Consider the following 21,058-nt stretch of genomic DNA (forward strand, 5'->3'; position numbering starts at 1 on the left):
CACTGTAGCCCTGTCTATTAGGGGGTCTTTTTCTGTGAGTTCGAAGAAGGCGCTTTAGTGGAGCTAATGACTTCGGCCACCATCTAATTATTGATGCGGTGTTTTCGATAGCCACCATGCAGAACGCGCAACTAAAGTAACGCACGCCTGATCGATCGGTTGTCGTTGCAGGTTTTTGCGACCGGACTTCCTGGGTAATGCGATGGTCTTGGCTGTAAGCGCGGCGCTTAATTACGGACCCCACAGTGATGGCTGATGTCGCATCACTTTGCGCTTCTTCTTCTGCAATGCCGAACAAAACTGTTGCTTACGTTCTTCAGTCATAATTTCGCGCACCATGAAGGTGTACTGACTAAAGGAGTTTGGAGTGGCATATACTTGAAGAGAACATACAAAATTTGTCAGTCCGTGTGGTAAACGCGCCGAATTTCAGTGGAAATAGTGACAGGAAGGGATGATGCGTTTAAATGCACGTTCTGGCCTATTCATAAATACATGCTGTCTCGCTTTTATGACACGTGGAAGACGTCTTGTTTTTCGACAACCATGACCCAGACGGTTGGAAACTATCTGCGTTGGCCGCCAGCACAACGAGCCATTTGTAAAATCCCAGCTTCGTAAAAGTATCTAACTTTACACAAAAATAACTCATTCTGAAGGGATAACCACATGCAATTTCTAACAGTATCTGCTGCGTTAGTGTGGTACAGCCGCCACCATTTTCGCCGACCATATTGGCCCACCTGCCGGCGACGATCCCGGTGTCCTTGAATAGCGATGTTTCAAATATTATGAACTATATTCACACAAGCAGCCATATAAGAAGATATATCCTTGTTTAAACACTAGAAGGCGCTGCGAACACTCTTAACTCCGACTTTATGTCTCGCTAACCGCTCTTTTTCAGATTAGGTGGATCGTCCCGCATCCCGATTTGCTTCAGAAAATACATCATTCGCGTAAAGCTGCTATATAAACACAGCATCCGGCTTTTCTCTGCCTTACTAGCTTCACCTAAACTAAGCTCTTCGGCAACCGGCAGCCACTTTGTCATTTTAAGTCCCATTGCTCAGAAAAGTGCATTCACCGCTATTTGTCCTGAGTTCTGTATATGGAAGCACTTGTTCATCCGCTTTAACAATTGTTTGTAGTTAAGGCTGATGTCATTGTGGCTCGCCGTGAATGAAAGCTATGGTTTAGACCACGTCACTTGCAGCATTTGGCTTTCTCTTCAAGACAGACTGCATGTACTTACGACAAACTAACTTGTAGTTTCCAGCTTCTAGCTCGAGCCGCGCTGCGTGCAAGACGCAATCTCGCAGCACAAAATTTATTACCTGCGCATGAATGCGTGTTTGTGTGTGCAGACTACAGCGCACAGCTAGTAGTACACTACAAGAAAAAAAAAGAGTATGTGTGACTCTTTTCGGAGAGTTCTGACTTGCCACGTATACTGCTCTCTTTAAGGAGGCACGGTGGCTCACTTGGTGGGTCAGAGTCGGCGCGCTCTAGGGGAGTACCCTGACAGTCTAGGAAGAGTGAAAGGACTCTTATCCGAAGGATCACATTATCACTTATGAGGGAGTCAGAAGACTCTTGCCGGTAACACTCCTACGGGGGTCAAATAACACATACCGAAGCGTCAAGCGACTGCACAGCTACATTAAGTTACTAATTTGACCCATGCTCTACTTTTGCGCGACTACTGTTAGAAATAGTGAAGTATTAATTTTAAGCAAGTCCAATAATACGTGCTGTTGTGCCCAGCGACTGCAAAAGAAGAATACTTCAATTTCAGCATTATTTTAATGAAACTCGTAAATACAACACATCTTTTCCTGCAGAGTAATCTGGAAAGTGCGAAAAGATGGTCTCTGATTTCCAATTAAGCAGTTGAGGTATTCTTTATTTACATGCTTGTATGAGTATAGCCAACTAAAATGCGTGACTATGATGTGCATAGAGTCACATGATGCAAAATAAACTGCAGAAATCGGCATCTTGTTTCCATGTTTATTCCTTATGATTATGAATGAACCAAAAAGTGGTGACGGCTGGAGGCATCAGACTTGTGACTTGCTGTGTTGTCGCTCCTGTTCAGCGTGAGCAGCCATGAAAAATTGTACCTGAAAAGCAGAACGTGATATTGTGATGAAAAAAGGGAATTGCAGTAAGGCTTTGCAAAACCTACACAATAAGTGATTTACACAGACATAATGAAGGCTCACAACAAAACAACAAATGCAAACAGTCATGGTAAGGAACCAAGTTTTTTGCCGTTATCGTGTAAAACGCAACTTGCAAATAGTAGCTTTTGTAATACGTCACAAGCTTGCAGCACAAGATGATGTGAGCCTCTTTTAAACAACAAACGAAATTGGTTTAGGCTCCCTTGCGTGGGTGCCATTCACCTCTGTTCCTACGCCGTGTTGTCCAACCAAACAAATGTAGGACCGGCTGCCTCGTTGACAGGGCGAAAACCGCTGTTGATTTTCCCATCACGAGTGGTGAGGCGCCAGACCATAGCGACACCTTCGTTTCCCCGAGTGTGGCTGTCAGCTGTAGTGAAGAGGCGAGAGAAGCGATCCGGGATTCTGGGAATTACCAACACACACACACACACACACACACACACACACACACACACACACACACACACACACACACACACACACACACACACACACACACACACACACACACACACACACACACACACACTACATGTATTTAAAACCAGCCTTTGTTCATTACACCGACATCTGACAGGTGTGTTTCGTTTTAAATAATTTTGCAACGAAAACAAACTTTCACGTAAAAGAAGGCGGGAACCTCGTTTCGCAATAGGTACTGGCTATGCACGAATGAAAGCACTTCGTTTCTGATAAATGCTTCAAAATTTGCTTTCAGAATAAGCCTGGCTTTGCGTCGGCATATTCCGACACCCAAGCTCATCCTCCGGCTGTCAGGAGCACGTCGTGAGCGGTTACTGACCGCGTGTTTTATGAATGTAACCCATCCCTAAATACTCAGATAATCACATGCGAGTACATGCGCCCGAACGACACCCAGTGCGCGCGGTTGCCGTTTACGTCGAGATCAGATATGTCATATGCTAGAATTACCGCACATAGCTTCCACAGTCACGTACTACACTCACTCGATTCTGTTACGTCATCGCAGATGTTGGCACACCACGAAAACAGCAAACAGAAACGAGGGAAAAAGAGTGCACGGCGGCGGCCGCAACAACGCGCGCCGTTGAAAGTCGCGAGCTTTTCACCTTACCCGCGAGGCGTGTCCAACTTAAGTGACTACCGCGTGCGTGCTGGTAGTACTATAGGTCCATTCGATTCACCCTGCACTATCTGAACTGGTTCATGGTGGTGACGTCAGAGTGCCGTCGTCGTGCAGGGAACGTTTCAGAAAGTGCAGCAGCAACGAGATGCCGAAACGAATACGAGAGTGCAGATGTCGTGCAAGCCCTCTGCTACGGTCGGCTGTCTCGCGAATTGTGCAGGTTGTGATTCGTAAAAGTGGCCGCCGCTTACGCTGCCTGGCATTTCAAACTACCGGAAAACATTCACTGAAGTATTCCTTGGGCGCCGTTAAAATAGCCACGAATGCAGTCGGCTGCGTCGTCTGCTGCGGTTGCAGCCATCTTGTGCTGCACGGACTCGGCACTACCTCACGAGTAAGTGCAGGGAATTCGTGAACTGGTCTTGCACGACGGCTGCACTTTTTTGAAACGAATACCGCGGTGCCGACGCCGCCATGTTGAACTCGTGAAACGAATGCCGGAGTGCAGCACCACCGTGAACCGGTTCACGAAGTGCAGGTGAAACGAATGGACCTTTTATCTGCACCTCAAACTACCGTTTTTAGCAAAAAAAAAAAAAAACCATTATATATAGCGCGTCTAAGTGTTCTGTCCACATACCTTTTTTTTCACGTTCCCAGGCGCGGAAGCATGCTGCACACTCAATATCGATGGAAATGTCATTATGAAGTAGACTAAAACGCATCTCAAAACGACATCCCGCACCTTCAGCAGTGCAGACCCAGTGTGCGATCAGCAAACAATGACCCTTGATAATTGTTTACATCGCTCATTTTATAGGAGATAACGCGCATAACAGTGTCAACTCGTTAAGTGACAGTTTTAGTTGGGCATCCGCAAGAGCCCCGCGGACACAGGCTGCGGTTGGAAATGGCTGGCAGCCTACTTCCGCAGAGCTGCTGCAGACGCCCAGCTAAAGCTGTATAATTAGTACCTACGAAAGCAGTACACTCACCGTTAACAGGCGCACGTTGTCCGTGTGCGCTGCTCTATGAATATTCCGCCCTCCAAGCGTCACTTCGAGCACGGAGCCCGGCGTCACAGCCACCGAAGGTGCACATGTTCGCTCGAACACAAAACTACAAGACAGGCAACTGACACAACCCGCACAACCAACGGAACGCATTCCAAAAGAACGAGGAGACTGAGAGAGGAGGCGGAGACGCCGCGCCAACCCGGCTCCGTCGGCGAGCCACGGGCCATGGCGCCACAACGGCGCCGAACGGCAAGCGCGCGATATGTACGGCGTATACGGCGGCGCCTTCATCACGGAAGCCAGTCGAAACGCGCTTCGCGAGACTCCACTGGCTCCTGCATAGATCCTAACCCTCTTTTTCTGCTTCTACCTTCCAAAAGGGGTCAAATGGATATCCGAAGAGAGTCACGGTGCCGTGACCCTCTTTTGACTCTTTTAATTCTTAGAGTGTAGTACCGCTGGTTTTCTGACTGGCGAGCCCTCCAAGTTCCCCATGCCATTAACAATATAAGATTAACAGTGAATAGAAAATTCGGAGGGAAGACGCAGATATGAAGAGCTGTCGCTAGGGAGCTGTATTCGGTATGTAAAATACACAATACGTCTATAACGATTGGTTGCAGCAAGGCGAAAACTGATAAAGGGTAAGTGCCTTTTAATGAGTACACGCACGTGGGCTATTGCTAAAGCAATATGTTGCTAAAATGATGGCACCGATGCTAACAAGGCAGCATTTAGTGACAGCAAGCTTATGACCACATACGCAGTAATAATTAACACATACTGCTACATGCTAAGTTGATAACAAAATGCTCCCGCCACGGTGGTCTAGTGGTTATGGTGCTCTACTTCTGACCCGATCGAATCCCGGCCGAGGCGGCCGCATTTTCGATGGAGACGAAAATGCTAGAGGCCCGTGTTATTTAGGTTTAAGTGCACGTTAAAGAACCCCAGGTGGTCGAAGTTTGCGGAGCCCTCCACTGCGGTGTCCTGCAGGTTTGGGACGTAAATGCCCCACAATTACGATAACAAAACGCCCTGGTCAGGCTTCGGACTGCAGGGAACTGCGCTATGGATTGCCATAAGGATATCGCATCGCTCTTAGTTGCCTTGTGCTGAGTCCGTGCGCCATCAGGCGCGCAAACATTGGTAGGCGGACTTCTGCACTCACCCTAATTGTTCCAGAGCGTGAACACAGGCATTGATGGGCATGTTCTGAAGAAATCGGAGCGGTCGCAACAAGGGTTGCAAACCGGCGCGTTCACTTTATGTCTGGTTAGCTGACTACGATTAATTCTGTGATGAAGGTACACGTTATGACGTCCCGTTTGTGAAAGCAAACTTTTAGGCGCGTTGCTGCCTGCCTTCCAGCTTTTCCCAACTCGCCATTTTTGTTTTTCCATACGTTGTTGCATTGAATATGGCAGTAAAACTGCATATTTCAACAGCCCTTACTGTTGATTTTGCTAAATCCTGATTCACGCGCTACAGCAAAGTTGCTTTTATATGACCCAAAATTGCGGTAAAGCCCGAAAACACTTCGCTTCAAACGCAACAGCAAAACATTTCCTGACCACGGAAGGAAACGGATGCGATGGCGGAAATGTATGTCGCCAGCCGCGGGCGCTCTTGAGCACACCGCTTGCTAACAGAGCAAGGTGAAAAGATAGAACTGCAGAAAAAAGCAAGTCCAGGTTTACACATGGTTCGATGAAATGAGTCTACAACGTGCTTCGACGAAGGGCCCTTGATCAATTATGCGGCAGAGTACTCAATGTGGGGAAGATGGCTGACGGTTCCCTACTTAGAAATCGCCCTAGAAGAGAACAGGAACGATGACAGGGCTTAGAGGAAGGGTACAGAACACGATCCTTCATTTTCTTTATAAGTGCAGGAAGACACTTCGTCTTTGGGCACTCGATCGTGCTTTGAAAAGAGGCCGAGGTTGGGGAGGACGGCAGAAAAAAATTTCAATATACCACCTCTCTCCACCACAACATGTCGCGGTCTATCATTAAACGCAGTGATGGGCATTGTCATAACTGATTGCAAGTCCATTAAGTCTGACGACTTATGAATGTTATTAGCTCGCACGTGAAGGCAACCTAGAGCGCTCCTCAGATGTCACCTCTAGTCCTCCAAAATACTCATACGTTACTCTACGCCCAGTGATGGGCATTGTCATAACTGATTGCAAGTCCATTAAGTCTGACGACTATGAATGTTATTAGCTCGCACGTGAAGGCAACCTAGAGCGCTCCTCAGATGTAACCTCTAGTCCTCCAAAATACTCATACGTTACTCTGGGCGCTTCCTGGAGCGTGCCACGCGTCACCACAGATATCCAGCTGCAGATATCGCAGGCTTAAATTGATGCATGAAAAAAAATATCGTGAAAGTGCATCAACGAGGCCGTTGAGCCCAAGGCTTAAGAATGCTCGGGCAAATACTTCACCTTGAGGCGCCCCTCGGCAGGTACAATGATGTATTGTGTTGCGTTTTCTTAAAATGTATTATTTTTTCTTAAAAAAAAAAGATATGGTCCTTACAATTCGCCCCGAGATCGAACTACAGGTGGCTTGAGCTGCTTGAGCCGATTATCGGCGAGTAAAACGCGTTGATTGCAGCCTACCGGCAATATGTACACGTTCTCCAATCCCGTATTAATGCGAGAAGCCCGCCGAACGTTACTATTACTTGTGAGAGAAACGCAATCTGCCAATGAACGGGATGCTCGCCCTCGGCGATAGTCTGCGTTTTCGCACTATATGACGTTTTTGTTTTTTTTTATTTGTACGTGTTTAGTTTTTGTTCCGCCTACTGCGCACTGCTGTTGCGCGACTGAACTAATTAGGTATTTACTTCTTGCTTATCTGCAGCTGCCGAATAGGACTTTGTGAACGGTGTGCACGAGCGCGCGTCCGTATTTTTTTTCTTGTTCAGTTCCCCGTGATATGTAGGACAATTGATAAGAAATTTAGTCAGAAAAACTACGTAGCTGATAGCACTTTAACTATGTATGCCATTGGGCAAACTCTCGAAATTAAAAAAAAAAGCACTATGAAGATGTTTCGCACGTACGCCCTTGTTTTTATTCCAGTAACAGTATAAAAGGTAACAGTTCAGCACCGAGCTTTCTTCGATTGATTAGCTGCATGACAGTGATTCAATAAAGGTGCAGCTAATTTATATGACAAAAGTATGTTTTTTTTTTCAAACGAATAATGTCCGCTGCCTTCCATCAATATATAACAACGCCACACAAAAGCTCAAAGTAATGTAAAAAAATAGATGAGGTATTGCGTGAAATTACCACCACATGATTGTAAAGCACTTCGTCTGGATTAATTTTGACCTTCTGGGTTCTTTAACGCGAACATGAATCAAAGTACACGGGTGTTTCTGCATACGTTTCGCCCCAAGTTAAAAACAATTGAAATACGTCTTCTGGTAAATCATTGTATTGATTCTAAACTGAGAAAATTTTGTTAGAGTAATTTTCGTTGCAAGAGAGAAAAAGCTTTTTTGAAATGGTCTCTCAGGGATATAGAAATTTGCGCCACGTTTTCGCTTTTTAGGAAAGCCTCTCGGCCGCAAAGACAAAATGCATGGACGCGAGAGTAACTTCTCCAACAAAGGGGAGGCTAAACTGATTTCCTTCACCACTGGAGGGGCTACAAGCCGCTCCACTCAGGCAGGACATTTACCTGCATGTCGCGTAGGCCTGCCCGGCGTCATGACGGAGCACGGAGTCGGGAACCGACTGCAACGTACTCGCTTTATAGTTACCTGATAATACAGTTACCAACGCTACAGTTAATCTAGTTACCTGATAATATAGCGCTTGAGCTAAATTGACCGGGCGCAAAAATTAACAAAGTATAATAATCGAGTCAGGATGAGATTATTAATTAATGACCCGACACAAGCTTGTACTTGAAGGTCCCTACTCCACGACATTAGGCCTTTTGGGAGTGAAGCGTGGAACATACCGTCTAATTCAGTGCAGCGAAAGTCCACTGGCGTAACATGCACACTGACAAGACAAAAATGTTTTCCTACTCTGCGCATAATGAACTGTGTCAGTGCATATATATAGTCGTCCGAGGCGGCTCTCTGTTGAAGTCCGTCAGCAAAGTTCGCTGATATTTAAAAACAGCGATCCTTTTATTCTCGCTCGTAAACTGAAATAAAGCCTAAGCGACAAATCACAAATTTTGTTTGCTATCAACGTTGATGGCTTGATGCTAATGTTAATAGCGTGGCAGCTCCAGGTTATACTACGTACCTGAACTTAAGAAGAAGAGAAGCCCCGAAAGCATAATATCACTTAGTACATACGTTGAAGTAAGATTGTGTTGTGTCATCAAACTAGTAAACTTTTAAACAACTCACAGAGGCCCTTATTCATTCGCCTAAGGCAACTCGAAGGCGAAAGCCATCCGGTGTAGCAATATGTTATCGTGCACTTTATATAACGCGAACGCCACAAAGACGAAGTGGCCGCGCAGCTAGCGCGCCTGGAGCCTGTTGTATACCAAGATAAATATTGTATCAGAGGAGACGTGTTTAATGTTCAGACTAGGGAACACCATGAAGTTCATTGTGCACATAAACATATGGCGAAATCGTTTCTTGCAAGTTTATCGTAATCTGCACGGTCGCACAATAACACATCCCACGGGAATGTGGGGATGTGTTGCCCTGCGGCTTGTTTAGGCGGGCATTAGCGGCTGTCGCCCTTACTGGCGCCGTGGTTATCCCTGAACAATATCTCTCCACGTAATCCACGCTGTCCATGCTCTGGTGAAAAGCAAGACCGCTAAAGGGATGCAGCCGAGTTGGTGGAGCCCTTAGGGTTAGCACATGGTTCTCGCGAGTTATTTCCCACGTTACTATTCTGGCGCGACAGGTGGTGGTGCTGTGTCTGTGGAGTCAATGCGAGGTTAAACGAAAATGACACGGAGTGCACTGGTAGAAGCTTATTTGTTAAACTTAGGCTGATCATCATCAAAAGCAAGCAAGTTATTTTGTCAAGCTAAAGCGAAGAGACATCGCCTTCTACTAGTCGTTTTCACACCAACTCATGGCAGGTTACTAAAAGTGCCAGTTAATACATGTGACGTAGAAGCTGTACGAATGTACCTTGTTGACAGCTCACATCAAAGGAAATGCCAGGAGGTATATAGGCGGGGATCTGAGTAAAAGCACGCTTCCATGTGCCTCGCTCTAACTGCAATATATTCATTTAACGGGTCGGCTGGAATGGCGTGACGGATAAAAGTGAAGTGCCAGTAGCAATCCGCGGAATGCTTCGCCAGTGTCGGAGTTTATATTTATATATTCCGAGAGGCGGTAAGTTGGCAAGCACTCTGCAGTCTTGGAAATATCAATCACTGGGATGGCTGAGATGCCTCGTTGAATACGATTCGAATTCCATTGTAGTGTAAATAGCTTTGTCTCCTATTTTCTGCACACACAGAGGTGATGGCACGCAAGTTATTGGTGCGACCACAACTGGGCAACAGAGTAAAAATAAAGTCAAGAAGGAGTTAACATGGTCTTACCCTTTAGTGAAGAGAAAGCAGTCAGGAAGAAGGTGCGGATAGCTTCGACAATTGAAAAAAAAAAAAAAAACAACGGGTATTTGTTTTATTGTTCACTTCTTTATGTACCGCTTACCGCTTCATTCCTGCGATATTGACTCTTATTAGCTGCGATGACTCGGTAACTGCACCGTTCTACTGATAAGCAGACCCCTCCCCCGTCTCCCCCCTGCGCCTGAGGGCCTATGAAACCCCTTAACTAGCCCAAGAGACCACGAAATGGTTGTTTAATCCTTTAAAGCTTGCTTATTACAGCACTTATTAAAAAAATTCTTGAGGCAGCATGTTCACATCGTTCAAGTGCGTAGTTATCTCTTCATCATAAGTTTTGGACATCGAGGTTGCTTACTGGCTCTTTAAGGCACAATACTTGCCCCGCCACGGTGGTCTAGTGGTTATGGCACTCGACTGCTGACCCGAAGGTCGCGGGATCGAATCCCGGCCGCGGCGGCTGCATTTTCGATGGAGGCGAAAATGTTTGAGGCCCGTGTACTTAGATTTAGGTGCACGTTAAAGAACCCCAGGTGGTCGAAATTTCCGGAGCCCTCCACTACGGCGTCTCTCATAATCATATCGTGGTTTTGGGACGTTAAACCCCAGATATTATTATAAGGCACAATACTTGTTGCGTGTGGTTGTAGTATTAGGGTGTTTATTTTTTCTAAACACTACAGATCTTTAATAAAAATCCTGTGACAGTCATGCTGCTGTCGTTTTCGCACGCGAACTCTACGACGAGGCGGAAAGACTTCGCCGCAGCTGAATTACATACATTGAAGCAACTAATTATTAAAAACACGTTAATTATCTTTTTAAATTATGTACCTGAGCACAGTTGTCTATATCAGAGAGTTGTAGTCCTGGACAATTTATCCCATATCCATTTTTTTAGAAATCACAAAAGTTGCAAGTAATTTCACATATTCATCGTCGAATTTTAACAGCGATATCGAAACTGACCTCACCCGGCGCAAAGAAAACTCGGCGGCTCTGTTACATCGTACTGGAGCTCCCCGTGACAAGGAAGTGACAAAATTTGAATGAAGGCGCGTCGCGACAGTATCTCGTCGTTGAAAGCGGCAAGTCATCTCACCTGCACCAGCGGGTCGCCTTACTTTTGCGTGTGGTGTTTGGTTCTTATCTGTTTCTATCGCGCTGTGCGTAAGAAAGCCACAATATCCACCTTGTCTTTCTCTGTACGCCCATCATATCAGGCTCAACGACGTAATATGGAAGTCAAGCTCCGTCACCTGGAATCAAGACCACTGACAATAAAGATCTTGGGACCTTGGCCTACGGTCTCGCATATGCGCAAGGCCACGAAAGCCCTCTTGGGCTTCTTGAGACCACCGGACTTCACGAGCGCCTGTGAGCTAACAGCGCGAGTTCGTGTTGTGTAGCATATGCAGCTTTTCTGGACACCAGCGGCCTAGTTCGCGTGAACGACACCACGTGGCGTATCGACCTTAAAGAATTCAAAAGTCCCGCCATGACGTATGCAGTGACGCGGCACTAAATAAAAGAGAACCAAAAGAAACAGTACACACGCACCGAGACTGTCGCTTCACCTCAGTGCGCAGAAAAGAGAGCGCTGTGTGTCGGCGTTATCTCGACGGCGACGACTGGCAATGAATCGGCAGTTTTTCTAGACGTGCCACGCCAAATGTCTGGCCGTCATAGACGCGCCCGCGATGCATCAAGAGAATCGTGCTTTTATGTGTTTGTTTAGTTTCTTGCGCTGCCGTACCGGTGGGATATTGAAGCAGCATGCTGCTTTCCGAGTTTCTTTTTCAGCTAGCGGGAACCATTATGTTTGGGTACGAACAGAATATTGTGGTTGCATAATAACCAAATTTCCTTTGGTGTACCACTTGGGTGATGCTTGTTTGCTCCTTGCGTTACCTCAAATTAGAACTGGATAAGTTTGAGAACGCTAGGAATGAGAGTAAAAAAAAGGAAGTTAAAGATAGTTTTTATTTGTTTTCATTTAGTTCTTATTGAAATGTGGCTGCCACCGCAAGCTTGGCGCCGTCAAAGCGGGTGTGCAAAAATGATACAGTCGTTGGAAGATGATCTTGTACACCGGAAAATGTGAACTTGGTTAGTTTTTTTGTTAAGAATGAGCGTATAGTAGAACGTATACGACTGACGTGTTGTGTAATAATCTCTAGATCTGCCGTCTATCCCGCTAAAAAAGGCAATTATCTATCATAATTGCATTTCTTCTTTTTCTTTTTTTTCCCCCTTTTTTTCTCACGGTCGACTGACTCATATGCTCGAGGTGATTGTCTTGAATACTGTTGGCGCAGATACACCAATAGGTTACTCTAATGGGCTGGAAGTTCTCCTGAAGCTCTCTTTTCATGTTCTGTAGGCGCAGTCTCTTTCAACTTTGCACTACAGCAAGCACAAAGTCGATCATGAATCACCTACTGGCCCAATCGTCCACTTTGATCAGCACAAAGAAATTCAGAAGAGCGAATTTTGGCGTTTTTGCGCTGACAACAACGATTGTTAATGCAACATAATATAGTAACTATTCCTACAATCTCTCAAAATCACTTCTTTATTCTGTATCACTCCTGATGTAGAATACAAAATGCAATTGACTTGCTCAACAACGGGTCACAAGACACATCAGAGAAAAGCGAACCCTTTAATTTCCCCTTCTTTCGTTCACCCAGCATATGAAAATTTCTTCAGTTGTGAGTGGAGCTCCTTCTGTTGCCAGGAAGATGTGCAGGCGTTCCAAAGGAAATCTTAAGCCTTTCTTTCCAGGAGGTTCCCTTAAGAGAACAATGGTGTTTATGCGCACAGGAATTTTGATTAGTAGTTTTTCGCTCGTAGCAATGACTGAAAAATGCCAGTCTTCAGCCAGATAAAGCCTAGTGAAAGCTGCTTTATCCCTTAATATCTACTGCTTTTCAAGCAGTAGTCTTCTTCCTCTGAAAGCCCAACGGAAAATGACCCATGTCGAATAGAATGATTACAGCTCCGCTCGAGGGTCTTCAAAACCGGAGCTTTTTTTTTGTACCTCATGATGCAAAATATCAGCCGCGTATTGAATCCTGGAATCTTCTGGCTTGATAGGAATGTCAAAGCTGCGAAGACATTCCTGGTTGGGATTCTTTTTTGGCTCAAACGTGTAGGCCCACCTTGAAAGTCCCTTCCACTGTATCGGGTAGCCTTGCCTCTGTTATAGAAAGGGGAAGCATAGTAAAATAGACTATAAGAAATTAATAATTCAATCGGAAATTTTACTGCAACATAAAAGTTGCCATAGAAATACGCGCCAAAGGGACTAAGAAAAATTAATAATGTTTCAGAGGACTCGATAACTGGCATGTAGCTTCGACTTTTTTTAATAGGGATATCTGCACGCAGGTGTGAAGCCTGGTTAATGCGCATCGATAGCACAGTGCTACCATAGATGCAAGCATTTTAGAAAACACCCTGTAGACATGGTATTCCTTCTCAGCTTTGTCTGAGTGGAAATAGCTAACAGAATTTTTTCCTGTCAATCAGGTAACATGTTATTTTTTTTCTTAGATTAAGTTATTTAAACACGCGTGTGCTGTACAGCGCAGAGCCACCATTTAAGGCAGATTTTGTAGTGACACAGAAATTACCTCCTTGATAGTGAGAAAGTTTAAATATATACGCACAATAACCCTCTCAATGTTTACTTATGGACAAATATTTGTGAACGTAGATTTTGAGGTGAGCATGAGTGAGGTCACGTCGTTTTAGAATAAATGCTTACTCTATGACTATATACATTCGCGACGTGCTTTCTTAAACGCACAAGACTCTGGTGGGAGACTAATGGCTGTGAATTGCAGTGACATAAACGAGCTTTTTTTTTTTCGCCATATCATTAGTACTTGTATTTTTAAATTGCGGTTTGAAAGTCACGACAACGGCATGTCGCGTTGCCTCACGGCCAAGCCTTTATAGTGCACGAATTAAATGTTCAGAATGCTGCACGCAGTCCGCTGCTTGCTATCTAGTAAAAAAAAATGTGCTTAAAATTAATCCGCACCTAGGCATCCTCGTTTTATTCTGGCCCCGCCACGGTGGTCTAGTGGTTATGTCGCTCGACTGCTGACCCGAACGGCGCGGAATCGAATCCCGGCGGCGGCGGCGGCTGCATTTTCAACGCAGGCGAAAATGTTTGAGGCCCGTGTACTTAGATTTAGGTGCACGTTCAAGAACCCCAGGTGATCGAAATTTTCGGAGCCCTCCACTACGGCGTCTCTCATAATCGTATCGTGGTTTTGGGACGTTAAACCCGAGATGTTACTATCATTATCGCTTTGTTCTGTGCTTACAAAATGGTAAAAGGAGTTGACGTTGAGAAGCGGCGTTGCCTTCGCGACTACTAGTAAACGCATGTCCAGCAACGGCGCATGCGCGCGGCGTTTTCTACATTGAATGAACTTGCAGGCAGCACACATTAAAAACGGGAAAAAATGCCTTCACTAGCGTGTACTAGTATAACATTTATTACTTAAAACAAACTTCAACAGTAAAGCAAAATAACTGCAAAACTTCCGGCCCCTGACCTTGGCCCCGGCCGGGCGCATGCCGCGTGTACGAGCACTCCCCGCGACAGTCTGTCGGCCACTTCCGCATGGCAGTCCACGGTCCCTTCTTTGCTTATTCCTGACGCGTGGAACATGCGCGCTGCCACCGGAGCAAGCCTGGTTTCGCAGCTGTTGGGGGCGAGGGGGTTTATGGGCGGTGATTCCCACTATATATATATATATATATATATATATATATATATATATATATATATATATATATATATATATATATATATATATATATATATATATATATATATATATATATATATATATATATATATATATATATATAGTGTAAATTAATGGTTCAATGGGCGGTTCTTTTAGAGTAATGGGTATAACATAACGGAGGCGTTGTCAACACACTGACCTCCATTAAAAAGGCTGGACGGCGCATCCCCGCTGTGCGAGGCGGGCGCTGGTGAAGCCACCGGAAGGTCCCCTGTTTGTCCCGGAAGCTGGCGTCTTCTGTCCGTCTCAGTCGCAGAATTCAAATATTCTCGGGTGGCAGCTGTTGTTATGATCGTTTTTCTTTTTTATTTTTTCAGACTCTGCGATTACGCCTCACTTTAAACGCCGACGAACGCTACACGAAAGATGACAGACGCCGTGCCGACACCGTCCGAATATGGCGGAGTGCTGCAACGTACAAAATGCGTAAAGAGTACAGCAACTTTGAGTTACTTACGCGTGAAATGTCTTCCCTGACGACTTTTCCGGTCGAATCGTACAGTTTACTGCGCTACAGGCAGGTATTTCTTTAAAAGAAGAACAGAAAAGCTCTCTTCCGGGACAAAAACGGCGGCTTCCGGTGGCTTCACGCCCGCGTGCACGATGCGCCATCCAGCTCCTCCTAGTGGACATCAGTGTGTCAACAGCGATATACACATTTTTTATAAAAGTCCTACAACAACGTCTCTTGTCGTTTTCGACACGAACTCCACGTCGATGCGGAAATACTTTGCCGCAGCTGGCATGAAACTGTAGCGACTAATTACCAAAAAAATCGTCAATTAATTTTTCAATTATTGACTTCAGGGCTAGTGTTTATATTACAGAGTTGTAGTGCTTGCCAATTTATGGCATACTTGTTCTTTAGAAATCGCGAAAGTTGCACATAGTCCGAGATATTCATCTTCGAACTTGACGGGCGAAATGGAAACTGATCTCGCCTCAGAAAAGCTGCAGCCGCTCCACGCAAAAAAAAAAAGAAAGAAAAAAAACAAGAAAGAAGGAACGGAAATGATGTCAGAAAGCAAACAATAGCAAAATAAAAAGTGGCTCCGCTTCCGCCCCCGTACCTCAAGGCACGTCCGGAATGGCAGACCCGAAAAACTACAAGCACCGCTCGGAGCAGGCAGCACCTTAATGTTTGGCCAGCTTCGCGATTGTTATCAATTGTTCTGTTAAGATTACACGCAGACACGTGTAGTCAATCTTGTTCTGGAGCCTACGCGAGCACCAGAGATTACTCTGGAAGGTTCGATCACTAATGTATAGACCAAGGTCAATCTTGTATAGACGCTTTTCCGTAAGAGATGTGCGCGCCGCCAACTCGAGCTAATAAGGAATGTTCTGTTTTGTGCCTGGTGACATGTGCAGTCGCGCTCACTATGACTTGCAACATGGAAGCACGTGGCCTCAGGAGATCAAAGATTGTGCATGGCTTCAACGCCACCTATTTCTAAAACCAAATGATATTTTCTGTAATGGGAATCATCCCCAATCGCAAGAACAGCATTTATTTTATGAAATAAAGGCCACTTGAAGCCTTGATCAGTCTTTGAGCTCGTGAGGCTACCCGCTCCAGCGTTGCAAGTCATATTGAGCGCAACTGTACTTATGATAATGTCAGAAAACGTCGGGTGCATCGAGCCAACCCTAGCGTATTCGTCCACTGCAGCACAGTTTGTTTAGTTGTTCAAGAGACAAAGCTGCTAGGTTAGAAAAATAAACATAAATATTTTGGGTTTGATATCCTAAAATCACGTTATGATTATGAGGGATGCTACGGGAGGGCTGTTGAAATTTTGACCACCTGGTTGTGTTGAGCGTGCACCTAGATCTAAGTAGATGGGCCTCTAGTATTTCACAACCATCGAAATCGCCGCGGCCCGGAATCGATGACCCTTCAGGGTCAGCACTCGAGCACCATGGCTACTAGACCACCGCTGCGGGTAAAAAACGACAACGTTAGCAGCTCAATATGGCCACATCGAAACCTGCATATATACACAGGTAACCGCCCTATGGGTATCCCCCTCCGATTAAAGCCCAGAGTGTGAAGAGTGGACGATAAATTCGGGCACTATCTGTTCGAGAGCAGATTCACCGTATTAACTTATACTGCTGCCTGGACGTGGATGTTTTCCAAGTAATAGCTCAAGTACAAATTTGTCCGGTTGTTTATCACGCTACAAGAATGTGATTTCGACGTGCGACATCACGATGGTGTCTCGAATAACATCAACGATGCCATCTCACGAAACCCACTCATGCCATGGAAGGAAACAGGCAAACCACATATATTTCGCCCGAGTACTTATGCTCGGAGCCCAACAAGAGGACAAACGCTTAGCGCCAGTCATTGCCTGTATAAGGAGTGCAGATGCAAACCCGATATTTGCAATACGCAATCACGTACATACTTTACCATTATGAATTGCACAAGACTTTTCGGAAAAACGATACCTCCTCGCCGTTCCGAAATGTTTTCGTACAGAAATACTATAAGCCGTTCGTGATGACTCCCAAGGAGGGCACATCGGCCAATGATCTATGCTCCGTGAGCTACAAGAACCCTTCAGGTGGACGAACATGTAAAGCAATGTGCGCACTTAAGCCACCTGCTGCGAAGCGCGTCAACAATTTAAGCGCCTGCCGGGGCGCCATTCTGGGCTGCTAACACAGATAATGCCCGATAAAATGTCCATGCAAGGCAATATATATATATATATATATATATATATATATATATATATATATATATATATATATATATATATATATATATATATATATATATATATATATATATATATATATATATGTGTGTGTGTGTGTGTGTGTTTGTGTGCGTAGTGTAATGACAATGGCGTCGCGTGGAACTCCGGTAATTAGCGAACAGTCGGCGATGGTGTGGCGGCAGCCGAAAATCCGGCGTATGCCGACGCCAAGCAGCGCAGTTGGTATGTGAGCTGCGTGAAGGCACACCGGAGATCTCTACGGCTCTGGACTGAGCTTGCTTCAAGGTCTTGTGAGGCAGCTGCAGCTGAAAGGGCCTTCATTGTGCACAATGAAGGCATAGCGGCCGGATACAGCTCGGAGCACCGCGCTATCCGGGCGTTAATCTCGTCGCGGAGTGGCGCGATGGAACGCAACAGCTCCGCGGCGCTGTCGGATGAGGCGCAGAAGGAGCGAGGACTCACGTCCGCGAAGTATGCGGTGGTAGCAGCACGTCCAAGGAAGCCTGAACGGCGTCCCTTGGATGCTCACGCGTTGGAACAGTCCTGGGCATGGGGTGCATGTCACGAGAAGCGTATGCGAAGTTTCCAGACGACAGGAATCCGTGCGGATTCTCAGACGAAGGTGGTAGCATGGTTCCTGGCAGGTCGTACGCTGGAACCACCGAAGAGGCATGGACGCCGTCCGCGGATGATTCGATGCGTGGCGGCAGCAGCGGTCGAGTCGTGGAGTCCATGATCGAGGAAGCGTGGACGGCGTTCCTTGGATGGAGAGACCCGTGCTGCCGACGACCCTCGAGGGCAGGTGGCTTCATCTTCAAGGTTCGATTCGCGTCGTAGGCTGCGCCATTGTAAGGAACGAGACAGAGACGGCACCCGTTTGCTTGCTTGCTTGTTCCTTGCATTTCGCTCACACCCACAACGGGGGATTGGCCAAGAAGCCGGCGGTTGCAGTCAATTGGAACATTGGGTTTAAAAAAATGAAAATAAAAAAATCAGGGAAAGGGAAAAGTGACTTTTCTTTCAAGCAGAATAAGGCCATTCTCGTGATACGAGAAAGGAAATAAAGAAATAAATAAGATTTTGTTCTGAGGGAGGGCGGACGCGAAACAATAAATTCATAAACAATGGATTAGCAAGGTAATCTCATTGTCAATCAGGATTTCGCAGAGGGCCCCGGAGACGTTCCTTTTACTGAATTCCAATGAAGCAGCCCCAAAGGAGAGGATATTTAGAGTACTTAGTGATATTCCTAATTTTTTAAATAAAATCCTGGGCCAGCTGTTCTATGCTCTGAACCTCCTCTTCCTCTGCCTCGATCTAACTGCCCGCGCACCCGAACTTCGAACGACGCCGTCGACTGGGTGGCGACCGTAAAAGCAATCGGAGCTCGCGAGTGCTGGACGGATCAGCAGAAGTGGTGCATGGCCGTAGACCGCCTTCGAAACGGTGCCACGGCGTGGCACAGGTACGAAGGCGTGCGGCTGCAATCCTGGGCCGAGTGGAACACCAGGCTCATAGCTGCCTTTGTACCGATTGACTACCACCTCGCTGCCACCTCTCAGTCCAACCCCCACCGCTACGAGGATGGAGCTCTGAAGGGGCACCACCTCGAGGCTGCTACTGCGCAGTGCAGCTTACCACCACAACAAGTCGAGACAACATTCTCTCCACAGCAGTTGGTAACGCGTCCCCAAGCTCATCTTTCCTTCGGGACTTGGACGTGCCGGCTCCTCTAGTGCTTCACACGCTACCGATTCAGAAGGCGGACGAGTGCATGGCCATCAGCAACGTCTCTTCAGACTCGTCGGAGCCACATCCCCGACTTCAAGCGCAAAAATTGGCCGCGTGCGCAGATGGCCACCTTGTGCTAAGCGAGCCATAAAATGTAGCAGGGGAACTCAGCAGAACAGCGCCGGAAGAGCCACCTATACCACCTCCAGAGCCGTTGGGGCATCGATGAAAAGAAAGAGAGTGAGCGCGCCGTTGCTAACGTGGAGAATTTGGCTGAAGAAAAGCATTTTTCAGTTCTCCAAAGCCACTGAATGTTCGAAACGAATGTCCGAACTGTCTTTCCGACGCTGACAATCATGTGGATGTAACCGAAGGAAGCCAACCCAAGTGCCTCCCACGGGGCCTCCTCGGATGCTATTCCGGCATCCTCTTCCGGGCATGCTGCGTCCACCGTTACCTCTGCAACAAAGCCAAAGCCGGCAGCCAGAAGCATGTTTTACGGGTCAGATGACGTCGCAGCGTGGCCGAGATCGACCACTGCGATGCAGCCACAGTCGCCCACCAGAGACACTGCCGGCAGCTCCACGCGCTCGCAGTCATGGCCGAGTGTGATGACAAAGACTCCGACGTTCGGCGCGCGGGCAGTTAGATCGGGCAGAGGAAGAGAAGGTTCAGAGTATAGAACAGCTGGCCCAGGAACGGGTGCTGTCTCTGTCTCGTTCCTTACAATATAATATATATATATATATAATATATATATATATATATATATATATATCTATATATATATATATATTATATAATATATATTCAAAAGAAATTTCTGAAGGTCCGGTGCACGTGTAGTTGCAGAAATGAAGGAGCACGCTTACGAAAATTGCATATTTTTACTCATTTACGTTTCGGCCGTGGCACGGCCTTCGTCAGAATGACGAATGGCACGGCCTTCGTCTCATTCTGACGAAGGCCATGCCACGGCCGAAACGTAAATGAGTAAAAATATGCAATTTTCGTAAGTGTGCTCCTTCATTTCTTCAACTATATATATATATATAGATATATATATATATATATATATATATATATATATATAGATATATATATATAACATATATATATATAATATATATATATATATTATATATATATATATATATCTATATATATATATATTATATATATATAGTAGAACGGTATAAGCCGGACAAGGATGAGAGGAAGAAGACGTGAGTTGGCGCAGTCTACCGACGCCATCATTACGCGACGATCAATCTCGCCTATAAATAACCCGCTTAAACCTCAACATTAATAGTAACAGTACTCCGGTGGAGGTGCTGGGTAGTGCGACCAAATGACGGAGCCGCTACCGCCAGGTCTACGCCGAAGCCGACTCCTCGTTCACCTGCCTCAACACTGCCGGAGATCAAAACGGTGCAACAACGTGATTATTGCTTGTAATAAAACAGGAAAATTTGGTTGTCGAAGAAATGTTTTAGGCACTCGATCAAACTTTTAAATGCCTTAGGCATATAGGATATAGAAAGACAGACGGGAAACGCTCCATTTTTGAGACGCTGGAAATCAACAAATAGCACCATGTCCTTAGGATAGAACAACTATACTAGCCCTGAAAGGCATGGAGGTCAAACGCAATCGGAAACGGTCAGTCCTTGCAGCTGTTTGTATAGGAGCTTGTCGAAGTAGACAAAAAGCTTTAAAAGGGTATGGGCATGAGCTTGTTGGTAAGGCTTCATGGGTTCGAAACAGCGCGTAAAGTACGAGGACACAGAAAGAAACAGACAGGACCAGGCTTACACAACACACAGCAACACACACACCACACACAC

General features: G+C 45.9%; 1 long non-coding RNA gene across 1 annotated transcript in view; it reads left to right on the forward strand.

Annotated features, from left to right (window-relative positions):
- Positions 1-10,525, forward strand: part of LOC125759076 (uncharacterized) — a 365,173-nt gene extending 354,648 nt beyond the window's left edge. The window contains exon 2 of the long non-coding RNA XR_007416692.1: positions 10,345-10,525. This is a non-coding gene — a long non-coding RNA (uncharacterized LOC125759076). The remainder of the gene's footprint in view (positions 1-10,344) is intronic.
- The last annotated feature ends 10,533 nt before the right edge of the window (positions 10,526-21,058 follow it).

Source organism: Rhipicephalus sanguineus, chromosome 1, assembly GCF_013339695.2.
Source record: "Rhipicephalus sanguineus isolate Rsan-2018 chromosome 1, BIME_Rsan_1.4, whole genome shotgun sequence".
In the NCBI taxonomy this organism is placed as follows: Eukaryota; Metazoa; Arthropoda; class Arachnida; order Ixodida; family Ixodidae; genus Rhipicephalus; species Rhipicephalus sanguineus.